Below are 18,126 nucleotides of genomic sequence, written 5' to 3'. Positions count from 1 at the left end.
ATGGGCAGTGGGGGGTCCACTGTTCTGGCCATGGGGACTTTGTAAATGCACATGGCCCCACATCTGGGATATTTCCATGCTCAAAAGAAATAGGGTTACACATTTTGGGGGGCTTTTCACCTATTACCCCTTTTGAAAATTAGAAATTTGGGGTAACACCAGCATTTTAGTTTAAAAAAATCTAATTTTTCATTTTCACATCCAACTTTAACGAAAGTTCGTCAATCATCTGTGGGGTGTTCCTTGAGGGGTGTAGTTTCCCAAATAGTATGCCATGTGGATTTATTTATTTATTTTTGCTGTTCAGGTAAAAAAAAAACATTTCAGCTAAATTCTCTCTCCAAAAGCCCAATGTCACGCCTTCCCTTCTGAGCCCTGTAGTGCACTCACAGAGCAATTTACATCCACATACAAGGTATTTCCATACTCAAGAGAAATTGGGTTACCAATTTTGAGGGGCTTTTTCTCATTTTACCCATTGTAAAAATGAGGGGGAAAAAATGGGGCTACAAGAACGTTAGTGTAAACAATTTAGATTTTGAGTTTTCTCCTCCAGTTTGCTGCTATACCTGTGAAACACCTAAAGGGTTAACAAACTTTCTGAACGTTATTTTGAATACTTTGAGGGGTCCTATTTTCATAATGGGGTCCATTATTCAGGATTTCTAATGACCCTCAAATCCACTTAAAACTGAACTGGTCTGTGAAAAATTCCAATTTTGAATTTTTCATGAAAATTTTGAACATTGCTGCTATACTTTGAACCCTCTAATGTCTTCAAAAAAGAAAAAAACATGTCAACTTTATGATGTCAACATAAAGTAGACACAACGTATATGTGAATCAGTATATCATTTATTTGGCATGTCCATTTTCCAAGCAGAGAGTTTTAAAGTTTGAAAAATGCAAAATGTTCCAAATATTCATGAAATTTGGGAATTTTTCACAAAGAAATTACCACTATTTTAACCTGTTGGGGACAGAGGGCGTCCTGGTACTTAAGGACCTGTATGCCCTCCGTATTTCCGTATTTCCGCCGAGCGGTGACCGGACCAGGATGACTGCTGATATCTAGCAGGCATCCCATTCAAATACCTGGGGGGGGTTTGTACTCAGGATCACGATCACCACAGATCGCCGTCAACTCAGACCGGCAATTTGCGGCGATTCCGGCCCAATCGGGTCACTGGTGACCCGATCGCTTGGAAAATAAGAGTGATCAGAGCTGTCACAGAAAGCTCAGACCTTTCTAACGGATAGGAGCCAGGTGACAGGGGTGCCACCTCCTCCTATCCCCTGCCATTGGTCAATCAGGACTGACCAACCAATGGCAGTTGGGGGCGGGGGGATTAAAGTTAATTTCATTGGGGGACATGGCCGGCGGCTTAACGGCGGCATTAGATCTGCGGCGGCAGCATCAGAATGTTGGTGGCAGCATGGGAGCTGTAGTTTTGCAACAGCTGGAGGCACACTGGTTGGGAAACACTGAGCTAGAGTCTGTTTCCTAACTCAGTGATTCCAACCCGTGTACCTCCAGCTGTTGATAAACTACAGCTCCCAGAATTCACTGACAGACCATATAGACCATACAGGGTACATTCACATGGCTGGGGGTTTACAGTGGGTTTCCTTCTACATGTTTGAGCTGCGGCAAACTTTCCGCCGCAGCTCATACTCCTAGCGGAAAACTCACTGTGAACCCACGCCAGTGCGAATGTACCCTATAAACACTACACTACCGCATAATAAAAAGTAAAACACTACATATACACCCCCTTACATGTCTGTTCGTCCCCCCCCCCCAATAAAAATTAAAAACGTCTCATATGGCAGTATTTCCTCCAGCTGTTTCAAAACAACAACTCCCAGTATTGTCGGACAGCCTTTGACTGTCCTGGAAGGCTGGGAGTCTTGCAACAGATGGAGGCACCATGTTTGGGATACACTGCTTTAGGGTTTTAGTGGAGACAAGCCCCATCCTTGTATTCGGGTCCGCCCCTATTGCAAATTCCTTATTTAGGCCTCAAATGCGCATGGTGCTCTCTCTCACTTCAGAGCCCTGTCATATTTCAAGGCAACAGTTTAGGGCCTGGGGTATTTCCGTACTCAGGAGAAATTGCGTTACAAAATTTGGGGGGCTTTTTCTCCTTTCACCCCTTATGAAAAGGTAAAGTTGGGGGCTACACCAGCATGTTAGTGTAACAAAATAAAAATGTTTACACTAACATGCTGGTGTTGCCCCATACTTTTCATTTTCACAAGAGGTAAAAGGAGAAAAAGACCCCCAGAATTTGTAACGCAATTTCTTCTGAGTACAGAAATACCCCATATGTGGACATAAAATGCTCTGCGGACGAACTACATGGCTCAGGAGTAAGAGAGTGCCATGTACATTTGAGACCTAAATTGGTGAGTTGCACAAAGGTGGCTGATCGTTACAGCGGTTCTGACATAAACGTAAAAAATAAATAAAAACACCCACATGGGACCCAATTTTGGAAACTACACCGCTCATTTGCACAGCCTACAATTCCAAAGATCTGTCAAATGCCAGTGGGTTGTAAATGCTCCCTGCACCCCTTATTAAATTCTGTGAGGGGTGTAGTTTGAAAAATGGGGTCACATGTGGGGGGGGGGTCCACTGTTCTGGCACCATAGGGGGCTTTGTAAATGCACATGGCCCCCGACTTCCATTCCAAACAAATTCTCTCTCCAAAAGCCCAATGGCGCTCCTTCTCTTATGAGCATTGTAGTTCGCCTGCAGAGCACTTTACATCCACATATGGGGTGTTTCCATACTCAGAAGAAATGGGGTTAAACATTTTTGGGGATTTTTCTCCTATTACCCCTTGTGAAAATGAAAATTTTGGGGTAACACCAGCATTTTATTGAAAAAAATATATATGTTTTTATTTTTACGTCCCAATTTAACGAAAGTTCGTCAGTCACCTGTGGGGTGTTAAGGCTGTGGGATGTTAAGGGTGTTGTTATGTTCCTTGAGGGGTGTAGTTTCCAAAATAGTATGCTATGTGCTTTTTTTTTTTACTGTTCTGTCCTAAATGCGACATGCTCCCCAAAAACCATTTCAGCAAAATTCGCTCTCCAAAAGCTCAATGTGGCTCCTTCTATTCTGAGCCCTTTAGTGCACCCACAGAGCACTTTACATCTACATATGAGGTATTTCCTTACTTGAGAGAAATGGGTTTACAAATGGGGGGAATTTTCTTCTATTACTCCGTGTGAAAATGAAAAGTTTGGGGTAACACCAGCATTTTAGTGTTTAAAAATCCAATTTTTCATTTTCACGTCCCACTTTAACGAAAGTTCGTCAATCACCTGTGGGGTGTTAAAGGGGTACTCCGCCCCTAGACATCTTATCCTCTATCCAAAGGATAGGGGATAAGATGTCAGATCGCCGGGGTCCCGCTGCTGGGCACCCCGGGGATCGCTGCTGCAGCACCCCGCTATCATTACTGCGCAGAGCGAGATCGCTCTGCAGGTAATGACGGGCAATACAGGGGCCGGAGCATCGTTACGTCACGGCTCCGCCCCTCGTGACGTCACGGCCCACCCCGTCAATACAAGTCTATGGGAAGGGGGCGTGGCGGTTGTCACACCCCCTGCCATAGACTTGCTTTAAGGGGACAGGCCGTGATGTCATGAGGGGCGGAGCCATGACGTCACGCTGCTCCGACCCCTGTATCGCCCCTCATTACGCCCAGAGCAAACTCGCTCTGTGCAGTAATGATGGCGGGGTGCCGCAGCGGCGATCCCTGGGGTCCCCAGCAGCGGGACCGTGGCGATCTAACATCTTATCCCCTATCCTTGGGATAGGGGATAAGATGCTAGGGGCAGAGTACCCCTTTAACCCCTTAAGGACCCAGGACGTACTAGAACGTCCTGGCACCCTGGGCTTTAAGGACCCAGGACGTACTAGTACGTCCTGGTGTTTCTCCGGTCTCTGCCGCGCCCCGGGCAGAGATCGGAAGCGGATGCCTGCTGAAATCCTTCAGCAGGCATCCAGGGCAAACGCCGAGGGGGGCCATGTAGGCCCCCCATGTCGGCGATCGCCGCAAATCGCAAGGGAAATCGCCCTTGCGATCTGCGGCGATACCGGGCTGATCGGGTCTCTGCGACCCGACCGCCCGGTAATTTCGCATGATCCCGGCTGTCACAGACAGCCAGGACCATGCTAACGTATAGGAGCGAGGTGGCAAACCGGCCACCTCCTCCTATACCCTGCGATCTGTCGGTTAACTAACCGACCAATCGCAGGAGGGGGGCGGTTACTTCCTCCCGTCCTGCCCGGCCCCTGAAAGTCCGGACAGGACGGGAGGAAGACCGGAGGACGTGGCGGGGGACGGGGGAGTGCTGGGGACCGGCCCCGGTACTTACCTCGTCCCTGAAGACCCGGATCCAGACGATGAAGATGGCGGCGGCGGCGACAGGTGAGTAGATCTTCAGCCGCGGTCGGGCCCTTTACAGCAATGCACGTCGCCGTAAAGCGACATGCATTGCTGTAATGGGACCCTGTAAACTACAACTCCCAGCATGCCCAGACAGCCCTTGGCGTCTGGGCATGCTGGGAGTTGCAGTTTTGCAACATCTGGAGGTCCACAGTTTGGAGACCACTGTGCCCTTCCAGATGTTGCAAAACTACACATCCTCAGCATGCCCTTACTGTCCAGGCATGCTGGGAGTTGTAGTTCTGTAACATCTGGCCCTTCAGATGTTGCAGAACTACAACTCCCAGCATGCCTGGACAGTTTTGGCATACTGGGAGTTGTAGTTTTGCAACATCTGGAGGGCTGCAGCTTGGACACCACTACACAGTGGTCCCCAAACTGTTCTCCTCCAGCTGTTACGTAACCACTACTCCCAATATGCCCTTCGGCTGCCTGGGCATGCTGGGAGTTGTGGTTTTGCAACAACTGGAGGTACACTGGTTGGGAAACATTGTCTGTTTCCTAACTCAGTGTTTCCCAACCTGTGTGCCTCCAGCTGTTGCAAAACTATAACTGCCAGCATGCACTGATAGACTGTGCATGCTGGGAGTTGTAGTTTTGCACCAGCTGGAGGTCCCCCCCCCCCCCCCCCCCCTGTGAATGTACAGGGTACTTTCACATGGACAGGGGGCTTACAGTGAGTATCAGGCTGCAAGTTTGCGATGCAGCAAATTTTGCGCGGCAGCTCAAACTCGTAGCGGGAAACTCGCTGTAACCCCCCGCCCGCGTGACTGTCCCCTAAAAACACTACACTACACTAACACAAAATAAAATAAAAAGTAAAAAACACTACATATACACATACCCCTACACAGCCCCCCTCTCCTCCCCAATAAAAATGAAAAACGTCTGGTACGTCACTGTTTCCAAAATGGAACCTCCAGCTGTTGCAAAACAACAACTCCCAGTATTGCCGGACAGCCGTTGACTGTCCAAGCATGCTGGGAGTTTTGCAACAGCTGGAGGCACCCTGTTTGGGAATCACTGGCGTAGAATACCCCTATGTCCACCCCTATGCTAATCCCTAATTCAGGCCTCAAATGCGCATGGTGCTCTCTCACTTCGGAGCCCTGTCGTATTTCAAGGAAACAGTTTAGTGCCACATATGGGGTATCGCCGTACTCGGGAGAAATTGCCTAACAAATTTTGGGGGGCTTTTTCTCCTTTCACCCCTTATGAAAAGGGGAAGTTGGGGTCTACACCAGCATGTTGGTGTAAAAAAAAAAAAATTTTTTACACTAACATGCTGGTGTTGCCCTATACTTTTCATTTTGACAAGAGGTAAAGGGGAAAAAAGCCCCCCAAAATTTGTAATGCAGTTTCTCCTGACTACGGAGATACCCCATATGTGGGCGCAAAGTGCTCTGGGGGCGCACAACAAGGCTCAGAAGGGAGAGTGCGCCATGTACATTTGAGGTGATTTGCACAGGGGTGGCTGATTGTTACAGCGGTTTTGACAAACGCAAAAAAGAAAAAAAAACCACATGTGACCCCATTTCGGAAACTACACCCCTCACGGAATGTAATAAGGGGTGCAGTGAGAATTTACACCCCACAGGTGTCTGACGGATCTTTGGAACAATGGGCTGTGCAAATAAAAAATTTTGTACAGCCCACTGTCCCAAAGATCTGACAGACACCAGTGGGGGGTAAATGCTCACTGTACCCCTTGTTACATTCCTCAAGGGGTCTAGTTTCCAAAATGGTATGCCATGGGGGGTTATTTTGCTGTCCTGGCACCATAGGGGCTTCCTAAATGCGACATGCCCCCGAGCAAAATTTGCTCTCAAAAAGCCAAATATGACTCCTTCTCTTCTGAGCATTGTAGTTCGCCCGTAATGCACTTCATGCCAACTTATGGGGTACCTCCATACTCAGAAGAGATGGGGTTACAAATTTTGGGGGGTATTTTCTGCTATTAACCCTTGCAAAAGTCGTGAAACACCTGTGGGGTATTAAGGCTCACTTTATTTCTTGTTATGTTCCTCAAAGGGTCAAGTTTCAAAAATGGTATGGCATGTGTTTTTTTTTTGCTGTTCTGGCACCATAGGGGCTTCCTAAATGCAACATGCCCCCCAAAAACCATTTCTGAAAAACGTACTCTCCAAAATCCCCTTGTCGCTCCTTCGCTTCTGAGCCCTCTACTGCGCCCGCCGAACACTTTAAATAGACATATGAGGTATGTGCTTACTCAAGAGAAATTGGGCTACAAATTCAAGTATAAAGTTTATCCTTTTACCCCTTGTAAAAATTCAAAAATTGGGTCTACAAGAAAATGCAAGTGTAAAAAATGAAGATTGTGAATTTTCTCCTTCACTTTGCTGCTATTCCTGTGAAACACCTAAAGGGTTAAAACGCTGACTGAATGTCATTTTGAATACTTTTGGGGGTGCGGTTTTTATAATGGGGTCATTTGTGGGGTATTTCTAATATGAAGACCCTTCAAATCCACTTCAAACCTGAACTGGTCCCTGAAAAATAGTGAGTTTGAAAATTTTGTGAAAAATTGGAAAATTGCTGCTGAACTTTGAAGCCCTTTGGTGTCTTCCAAAAGTAAAAACATGTCACTTTTATGATGCAGACATAAAGTAGACATATTGTATATGTGAATAAAAAAAAAAAATATTTGGAATATCCATTTTCCTTACAAGCAGAGAGCTTCAAAGTTAGAAAAATGCTAAATTTTCAAATTTTTCATCAAATTTTGGGATTTTTCACCAAGAAAGGATGCAAGTTACCACAAAATTTTACCACTATGTTAAAGTAGAATATGTCACGAAAAAACAATCTCGGAATCAGAATGATAACTAAAAGCATTCCAGAGTTATTAATGTTTAAAGTGACAGTGGTCAGATGTTCAAAAAATGGCCGGGTCCTAAGGTGTAAAATGGCTGGGTCCTTAAGGGGTTAAGGCTCACTATACCCCTTGTTACGTTCCTTAAGGGGTGTAGTTTCCAAAATAGTATTCCATGTGTTTGTTTTTTTTACTGTTCTGGCATCATGGGGGATTCCTAAATGGGACATGCCCCCCCAAAAACCATTTCAGCAAAATTTGCTGTCCAAAATGCCATAGTCCTCTAGTGCACCAACAGAGCACTTTACATCCACATATGAGGTATTTCTTTACTCGAGAGAAAATTTATTTTTGGGGGGCCTTTTTACCTTTTACCCCTTGTAGAAATGAAAAAAATGGGGCTACAATTACATTTAGATTTTTCTCCTCCATTTTGCTGCTATTGCTGTGAAACACCTAAAGGGTTAACAAACTTTTTGAATGTCATTTTTAATACTCTGAGGGGTGCAGTTTTCATAATGGGGTCCATTATAGGGGATTTCCAACATAAAGACCCTTAAATTCACTTCACTTCAACTTAACTGGTCCCTAAAAAATTCAGATTTTTAGAAAATTGCTGCCATACTTTGAAGCCCTCTGATGTCTTCAAAAAGTAAAAACATGTCAACTTTATGATGCAAACATAAAGCAGACATATTGTATATGTGAATCAATATGTAATTTATTTGACATGTCCCTTTTCCTTACAAGTAGAGTGCTTCAAAGTTAGAAAAATGCTAAATTTTCAAATTTTTCCTGAAATTTGTAAATTTTTCACCAAGAAGTGATGCAAGTATCGACGTAAATTTACCACTAACATAAAGTACAATATGTCACAAAAAAACAATGCATAAAGTGACAGTGGTCAGATGTGCAAAAAATGCTCCCGTCCTTAGGGTTATAATGGGCTCTGTCCCCAAGGGGTTAAAGTAGAATATGTCATGGAAATGATAAGTAAAAGCATCTCATAGTTATTAATGGCTAGGTGAGCTAGCCGAAACGTCGCCACCACGCCTATGTGAATAAAGACCGCTTATTTGCATCTTATGAGAGTGCTGTCGCCTATTTCGTTTGCTGTCTATGGAGATCTGTGACCTGGATCTGTCGTGACTGTGTGCACCTCATCATTTTTGTAAGGAACTACAGGAGTGCTGTTCTCTTTGGATTTTCTCTATTAATGCATATAGTGACACATGTGCGGATGGCAAAAAATGTTCTTAAGGTCAAAATGGGCTGTGTCCTTAAGGGGGTAAGAAAATAAAGACCTGGATTCATAGGCGTGCAAACGGGGTGTGCCGGGTACACCCTACTCAAGCCTCAAACTTGAGGCTCCATCACTTTCATGCTGCAGTCCTGCGGGCTGCTCAGTGGTGGATCATTTGCCTCACTTGGGGAAAGAGGAGACCCCCTTTAACATCATAAACTGGAGGACTAGACTCCATTTAAATCTTGAGGAGTCAGGAGGAGGCGCCCTTAAAGGAGTTACCTGCAGAACTGAGACAGTGATACCTTTCCTTCCTCCCCTCCCAATCACTTCTAGTTTAGTCTTGTCTCATTCTGATAACTTCTGGTATGACGGGGACAGGCTGAGATGGTGGGGAAGGTATATTGCGATCACCACATGTACGTGAAACCAGTGGTGGCTAATGTATGTACAATGTTACTGATTTTGCAACATTGTGTGTACATTACCACCAAGGAGGCCTGTTTTCGCCTGCATGATGTAATCGCAATATCGTACCTTCCCCAGTATCTCTGCCTGCCCCCTTTATTCCAAGTGAGAAGGTGTTAGGAAAAGATTAGACCAACTAGTGAGCCACTGGGGAATGGTCAAAGGTAAAGCTGTTTTAGCTCTCTAGATAGCCCTTTTAATGTCTAGAGGCAAATGAGGCGCCTTGACCATCACGAGGAATCATTTGCCTCACAAGGGGTAGGAGGAGACCCCCTTTTACATAATAAACTGGAGGACAAGACTCCTTTAACATCTAGTGGAGTCTGGAGGTGGGGCCTTAAAGGCATTATCAAAACAGCGGAAAAGGACTTACCTTTCCTTGTACTCCACTTTTGGTCTTGCCTCATTCTAATACCTTCTGGTATGAAGGGGACAGGCTGAGACGGTTGTGTTGTGATCACCACATATAGGCAAAACCAGTGGTGGCTAATGTGTGTACAATGTTACTGATGTTGCAACATTGTGTGTACATTACCACTACGGAGGCCTGGTTTTGCCCACATGAGGTAATCACAACATCGTACCTTCCCTAGTATCTCAGCCTGACCCCTTAATTCCAAATACAAAGTGTCAGGATAAGATGAGACAAGACCGTAAATGAGCGTACTGGGAAAGTTAAAGTTTTATTAGCTCTCCAGATAACCCCTTTAATGTCTAGAGGCAAATGAGGTGCCTCTTCAATCAGGAGGAATCATTTGCCTCACATCAGGTAGGAGGAGACTCCTTTAACATCATAAACTGGAGGACAAGACTCCTTTAAAATCTAGTGGAGTCTGGAGGTGGCGCCCTTAGATAGCGGACAGTGAATTACCTATCCACGCTCTTCAGCATCTTATTTCTGGTTTGGTCTTATCTTATTCTGATACCTTCTGGTATGAAGGGGACAGGCTGAGATGGTGGGACAAGTACTTTGTTGCAGTCGACACATGTAAGCAAAACCAGTGTCGGCTAATATAGGATCTTTTCATGTATGATCTTTTCGGGACACAAGGATGTTCCGGCTACCTTTCTGTGGCCCCACGTTAACTTTAAAAATGCAGGGCTGCCGGGAGGTAGCGCACGCAGGGACGTCACTGACGTCCCGTGTGTGCGCCCATAGGAACGGAGGAGCGGAGCATCGAGGAGGAGGACGCACCCACACATGGTAAGTTACCTGCACATCATCTTCAGTGTTCCCACCACCGCTCCTCCAGTCCCGGCGGGACCTACTTCTATGGCCCATGGGCCATAGCAGTAGATTGTGACCCCGGACCGGAGGAGCGGTGGACGGAGCATTGAAGTGGGGCAGTACACAGGCATACAGCCTCCAGCCATACACTGTATATGGCTGAGGGCTGTATGTCTGTGGGGGAGCTATACTGCACCTAATGTGGGGAACTGTTACGCCGAGCGCTCCGGGTCCCTGCTCCTCCCCGGAGCGCTCACGGCGTTCTCCTCTCTGCAGCACCCCGGTCAGACCCGCTGACCGGGAGCGCTGCACTGTCACTGCCGGCGGGGATGCGATCCGCGTAGCAGGACGTGCCCGCCCGCGGGTCGCATCCCAATCTTCTCACCTGCCCTGTCCTCTGTCTGCTCAGTCCCGGCGCGCGTGGCCCCGCTCCCTAGGGCGCGCGCGCGCCGGCTCTCTGAGATTTAAAGGGCCAGTGCACCATTCATTGGCGCCTGGCCCAATCAGTACCTGCACCTGTTCCTTCCCTATAAATACCCACTTCCCCTTCCTGTCATGGCCTGATCTTGTTGCCTAGTGCCTAGTGAAAGCGTTTTTGTGTGTGTCCAATTCCAATGTTCCAGACCTTCTGCCGTTGCCCTTGACTACGAACCTTTGCCTCCTGCCCTGACCTTCTGCTACATCTGACCTCGCCTCTGTCTAGTCCTCCTGTACCACGACAGTCTCAGCAGTCAGTGAGGTTGAGCCGCTAGCGGTGGACACGACCTGGTTACTACCGCTGCAGCAAGACCATCTCGCTTTGCTGCGGGCTCTGGTGAAAACCAGTAGCAACTTAGAACCGGTCCTCTGGTACGGTCCACGCCAATCCCTCACTGACACAGAGGATCCACCATCACCCATGTGGGGAACTATACTGCACCTAATGTGAGGGAACTATACTGCAACTAATGTGGGGGAACTATACTGCACCTAATGTGGGGGAACTATATTGCCAACCTAATATGGGGGAACTATACAAAAATATAAAATTGTACTATTCTGATCCCTATAACTCTTTTATTTTTCTGTATATGGGGTTGCATGAGGGTCATTTTTGCGCTGTGATTTGTAGTTTTTATCGGTACCATTTTTGTTTTGATGGGACTTTTCAATTGCTTTTTAGATATTTTTTTATGGTATTTGAAGTGACCAAAAATGTGCAAATTTGGTTAGTGCACTATTACGACTTTTGGGGCCCCACTTTTGATTTTGCCCTTTGCCATTTTTTTATATCAGACATTTACAATAGGGACAATTTTCATAAAAAGTGTGTGCCTCATCTCAAGGCCCTTCACACTACAGTATTCTGCTCGCACACTAGCAGAATTGGCGCTTAATTCACAAGAAATTTAATCAGAGATGTAAGCATTGGGAAAAATGGGGATGATTGCTACAATGAGGGGGAAGGCAGGAGTCAACGTAAAGTATGAAAAACTTCAACTTTTTGGGGTACATGATACATTCTCTCTAATGGTGTGTGGACACAGAGTGGTTTCAATGGGAGCCTTGTGAAAAATAGTGTTTTTTATTTCCTGAAAAAATGACGTCGCTTTTTTAGTGCGGCTTCGCCTGTAAACAGTGGAGGTTTTTTTCCCCATTGAAATCAATGATAAAGGCTTAAAAAAATGTTGCTTTATTTTGAAGATGTTTTTGTGTTTTTTGGGCGTTTTTTTTTATGCAGAACCATGTTAAAAGTGCCTACAAAAAAGCTAACAAAATAAAATAAATGTTTTTTGGAGCTGTTATTGAGGTGGGCTGTATCCCCTTCCTGCCCTAGGACGTATGCATACATTCAAGTTGCTATCTAGTTAGCGCAACTGCACGTATGCATAGGTCCTAGCAATCCCCTTCACAGGGCACTGCACTCTAGGAGATCACTGGCGGGACACGGCTGTCAATCACAACCGGGGTCCCTCGACAGCTGCCAAGACCAAGATTGCATCACCTGGTGCCAGAAAGTTAAACAAATGTGTAAATTACTTCTATTAAAAAAATCTTAATTCTTTCAGTACTTATCAGCTGCTGTATGATCCACAGGAAGTTCTTTTTTTATTTTTTTTATTTCCCTTCTGGCTGACCACAGTGCTCTCTGCTGACAACTCTGACCATTTTAGGAACTGTCCAGAGTAGGAGCAAATCCCTTTAGAAAACCAATCCTGCTCTGGACAGTTCATGACATGGACAGAGGTGTCAGCAGAGTGCAGAGCGAGTGGTCAGACAGAAAAGAAATGTAATCAGAAAATAACTTCCTATGGATCATACGGCAGCTGATAAGAACTGGAAGGATTAAAACATTTTAATAGAAGTAATTTACAAATGTGTTTAACTTTCTGGCACCAGTTGATTTAAAAAAAAAGTTTTCCAGTGGAGTACCCCTTTAACCCCATAGATGCCGTGATCAGTCCTGATCATGGAACCAATGGGGTTGACAAAGGGAGGGGGCTCCCCCTGTCCACCATTGCTAATCCCGCGATGCGATTGCAGGATCTCGTTGGTTGTCATGGCAGCAGGAGGCTAGCTGATGGCCTCCTGTCTGCCTAGTACAGTGGCCTGTAAAGTCCAGCCATAGGCTGGATCGCACAGGCTGTTAGTCAGTGTAGTACTGACTGTTATAATGTGCTGCAGTACAGATGTACTGCAGCATAGTAGAACCTGTGAAAAGTAAAAAAATAAAAAGTTTTTAAATAAATGAATAAAGTGTAAAAAAATTTAATAAATGCCCATTTCCCAATAAAACCCTACATTATCACCCAAAAAATAAAAACCCAAACCAAACCCATACGTAATAGGTATTGCTACGTCCATAATCCCGCACGGTTAACGCTGTAAAAATAAACAACAAAAAAACATGAATAAAAAATGATACCAGTAAAAAATACAGAAAATGCGAAAAATAAGCCCTCAACAATGGGGTTGGATGAAAAATAAACAAGGTATGGCTGTTAGAATAAGACCAAAAAAAAAAAAAGGCAGAAAAAAGGATTAGTTGAGAAAAGACAAAAGAACATAACAAAGCTATATAAACTGGGTATCGCCACAATCATACTGACCCACGGAAAAAAAGTTACAATTTTTACCACACAATAAATGCCATAAAAAAAAACTGAGTTTTTCAAATTTTTCACAATATTTTGGAGTTTTTCACAAAGAATGCTGCATACCAAAAATATAAAGTACAACATGTCACAAAAAACTATCTCAAAATCGCGTCGCTAAGTAAAAGCATGTCAGAGGTATTACCACTTAAAAGAGACATGCCAGATTTGAAAAATTGATCCGTGTTATTAAGGTAAAAACAGGCAGCATCCATATTTTTTTTTTTTTTTTTGTGTGTCTGTGTCTTCTTGTCCCTAATACAGTGATAAAAACAGTTCCATAGATAAGCCCTTCACATACAGTGTGGTTATATGTCCTAAATACAGTGCTGCAACATGTCTTGTTTATACAGTGCAGCCCAACAGTACCTATATACTGTGCATATATAGAGAGAACAGTATTGAGCCTCCACTTTCTGGGAGCTGGGGTACATATAGTATCTGCAGCAGTGCCTCCACCCAATGGAGCATCCAGGGTGCAGATGTGGGGTCCTGTTGGAAACATCTTTGAAAGATTAATAAAACTGACACAAAGCTAACTTGGACAAAGTTAACTTTGTATTGCATAAAGGAAGAAAACCATGCATAGCATAATAAAAGGGTATAGAATAGCACAAAAAAAAGACAAAAGCAATGTGTATATAGGTCTCACCCACATACAAGCCCACGTGGGGCCCACCCTAATCTTCGCCCTACCGGCTGTTGTTTACCTTTAGTTGGTGCACATTGAACAGATAGGGCACATACAAAGTTCTGCTATGCAGTGTTACTTTGAGTAGGCTGAAACTATTAAAATGTCCACACTGTATGTGAATTCACTGTGCCCTATTGTCAGAGGTATTACCACTTAAAAGACACACATGCCAGATTTGAAAAATTGTCCCGTGTTTTTAAAGGGGTATTCCGCCACAAGACATCTTATCCCCTATCCAAAGGATAGGGGATAATATGTAAGATCACCGGGGTCCCGCTGCTGGGGACCCCGGGAATCGCTGCTGCAGCACCCCGCTGTCATTACTGCGCAGAGCGAGATCGGGGCCGGAGCATCGTTACATCACGGCTCCGCCCCTCGTGACGTCACGGCCCGCCCCCATCAATACAAGTCTATGGGAAGGGGGCGTGGCGGTCGTCACGCCCCCTACCATAGACTTGCATTAAGGGGACGGGCCGTGATGTCATGCTGCTCCGGCCCCTGTATCGCCCGTCATTATGCACAGAGCGAACTCGCTCTGTGCAGTAATGATGGCGGGGTGTCGCAGCGGCAATCCCCGGGGTCCCCAGCAGCGTGACCGCGGCGATCTAACATCTTATCCCCTATCTTTTGGATAGGGGATAAGATGCCAGGGGCGGAGTACCCCTTTAAGGTAAAAACAGGCAGCATCCATGTTTTGTTTTTGTCTGTGTCTTCTTGTCCCTAATACAGTGATAAAAACAGTTCCATAGATAAGCCCTTCACATACAGTGTTGTTATATGTCCTAAATACAGTGCTGCAACATGTCTTGTTTATACAGTGCAGCCCAACAGTACCTATATACTGTGCATATATAGAGAGAACAGTACCCTCTATATAGAGTGTAAACAAATACAAACATACTGTACATAGTTTTAGATTAATGCCTCTATATGCTGTTCAGCCATATACTATAATATGTTTATATTTCAGTCTAATGACCTTTCAAACAGATGCAAAGCCAATTTATGCAGGACAGCATTTTACAATGTTTTTGGGGTTGTCTACCTAAATCTCTGTGGTGCCTTGTCCTTGTTACCTCTCTGCACTAAGAAGGCCGATCGTGAGCCTCCACTTTCTGGGAGCTGGGGTACATACAGTATCTGCAGCAGTGCCTCCACCCAATGGAGCATCCAGGGTGCAGATTGTCCTGTTGAGAACATCTTTGAAAGATTAATAAAACTGACACAAAGCTAACTTGGACTTAAAGGGGTTCACCGGTGCTTACACATCTTATCCCCTATCCAAAGGATAGGGAATAAGATGCCTGATCACGGGAGTCCCTCAGCTGGGGATGCCCGTGATCATGCATGCAGCACCCCGTTTGTAATCAGTCCCCGGAGCGTGTTCGCTCCGGGACTGATTACAGTTGACCGCAGGGCCGGCGGCGTGTGATAACATGATCACGGCCGTCCCCAGCTGCGGGACTCCCACGATCAGGCATCTTATCCCCTATTCTTTGGATAGGGGATAAGATGTCTAAGCACCAGAGTACCCCTTTAACTTTGTATTGCATAAAGGAAGAAAACCATGCATAGCATAATAAAATGGTATAGAATAGCACAAAAAAAGACAAAAGCAATGTGTATATAGGTCTGACCCACATACAAGCCCACATGGGGCCCATCCTAATCTTCGCCCTACCGGCTGTTGTGTACCTTTAGTTGGTGCACATTGAACAGATAGGGCACATATAAAGTTCTGCTACACAGTTTTACTTTGAGTAGGCTGAAACTATTAAAATGTCCACACTGTATGTGAATTCACTGTGCCCTATTGGGAGGCCGGGGAGAGGGATTCAGGCTTACCCACACACAAGCTGTATTCAGAACATTCCAGCTTTACTCCCACTTTACTGCTCACAGAGAGATTTCCTGTAACAAGCTCTGGATCTCTCCAACTTGCTAGCAGATTCCTCTCAGCTGCTGCAGCACTCTTGGGGCCAGATAAGGGGCACAACTATAGTGGGTACACAGGGGGCCCTGCTGCCTAAGGGGGACCAAAGGCACCTCTGCTACACAAGAAAACACCAGTATTTTAAAAAGCACATGGTAGACATGGGGCTTGTTACAGATTTGGCATTTGTGCCCAGAATCTACAAGTTATGCCTCTGGGCCAAATCCTGGTAAGCAGCTTCCTCTGTGTCCTTTCTCTTTATTGGCTTAGCTGGAACTGAAAAATCCAAGATGGCTATGAGCACATGTGTACAAAAACTCCTCCTTCCCCAACTTTAGTTACTGCTTAGTTAATTTGCTTGTGCAGTCTGCCATCTACTGCTCACTTTCAGTAATTGCAGGATAATTACCAACAATAATCCCAGGGGGATACAGTTGAAAGCACCACAAACTACTACACAACTTAGACAAGAGTACTAAGATAACAAACACTACAATAGACTGAAATTCTTCTTAAACAAGTTGCTGTCAGAAAATACATATTAGTGTATTGAATACAAAGACATTTCAAATTCTTCCATATACAGTGTCTACTGTTTGTAAAGGCCTGAAAATATTTTTTATAAGTAATAAGTATTAAGAAGGATAGAGAAACAGGGAGAGTACATAAATTATAACATAATACTTTATTGTGTACAAATGTAAACTGGTTTTACTAGCTCAGAGCATCTGGGACATGCACCCAATGGCACCATGACTACCCGGCCTCCATAACCCTAACATTTAGGCGCTCCTTAGACTGTCACAGTCTGATTTATAGTTCCAAAAATTACTTATTATGAGGAGGCCATTGGAGTACAGTGACCTCATAAGAAAATGTGATGTGACATGGTGCATTATCCTTCTGGAAGAAGCCATCAGAAGATGGATCTACTGTGGTCATAAAGGGAAGGACATGGTCATCAACAATACTCAGGTAGGCTGTCGCACTAAGGGGCCCGAAGTGTGATAAGGAAATGTCCCCCACACCATTACACCACCAACAGCCTTAACCACTAATACAAGACAAGAAGGATTAATGCTTTCATGTTTTTTACATCAAATTCTGACCCTCCCATCTTAATTTTGCAGCTGGAATCAAGACTTAACAGGTCAGGGAACATTCTTCCAGTCTTCCATTATCTAATTTTGGTGAGCTTGTGTGAAATGCAACCCAGTTTTCTGTTCTTGGCTGACAGTACACCGGGTGTGGTCTTCTGCTGCTGTAGAGTTCCTTTCTGTCATCTTAAACAAGTCTGCCTATTCTTCTCTGATCCTCCGACATCAACAAGGCATTTTAATGTTTGTCCATCTGCCATCTAACAAGCAATTGAACAGGTGTTCCTAATAAAGTGGCCAATGAGTGTATAATATCCTAAAACAGTTCAAATATTTTTTATTGGGTTTCATATAGCTCAGACGCTAACCGAGCAGGAAATAAGGCATGCCACGTACTTCTCTCACGTCTCTATGACAAAGAAAGTTTCATAGACTCACATTATGAGACCATCCCAGTCACATTACACAGAGTCTGCTAAGTGCACACTTTTTTTTTTTTGATCCGACCTTGACTGATCAAAAGGTTTGATTTGTCTCTTTTTTTGAGAACAGTGCCCATTTAAGCCTATTCACTTAGGAATTGCATCATTATTTTAAAGCCAAAACCAAGGGTGGATCCTAAAAACAGGGAAGGTATAACTACTATTTACATCTCTCTTTTTTTCTTTGCATGCGGTCCCAATTTTGGCTTCAAAATATTCTGAAAAATAGCTGCAATGTGCGAATAATGCCTTAAAGGGGTTATGCACCATGAGGGGATTTTAGTACTTACCTGCCAGACAATAATGGGCATGCTTAGAAAGAATCTGTGCTTTTATTTGGGCTTAATGACTGTGTTGTGAGCCTACCATAATGCTGTGGCTATCTTTTTGTAAAATGGCTATTTCCTGTGTGAGTTCCCTCCCTTCAACTACAAGTCCAAGGATCACTTGTTTGTAAATGTGAGGTAACTTTTCTGCCATAGACACATCAGCCAACTTGTGGAAATGATCTCCCCTCCAACCATTAAAGCAGACATGCTCCCTTTGCA

This window comes from Hyla sarda, chromosome 4 (assembly GCF_029499605.1).
Source record: "Hyla sarda isolate aHylSar1 chromosome 4, aHylSar1.hap1, whole genome shotgun sequence".
Lineage (NCBI taxonomy): Eukaryota > Metazoa > Chordata > Amphibia > Anura > Hylidae > Hyla > Hyla sarda.
Note: the sequence above shows the minus strand (reverse complement) of the source record.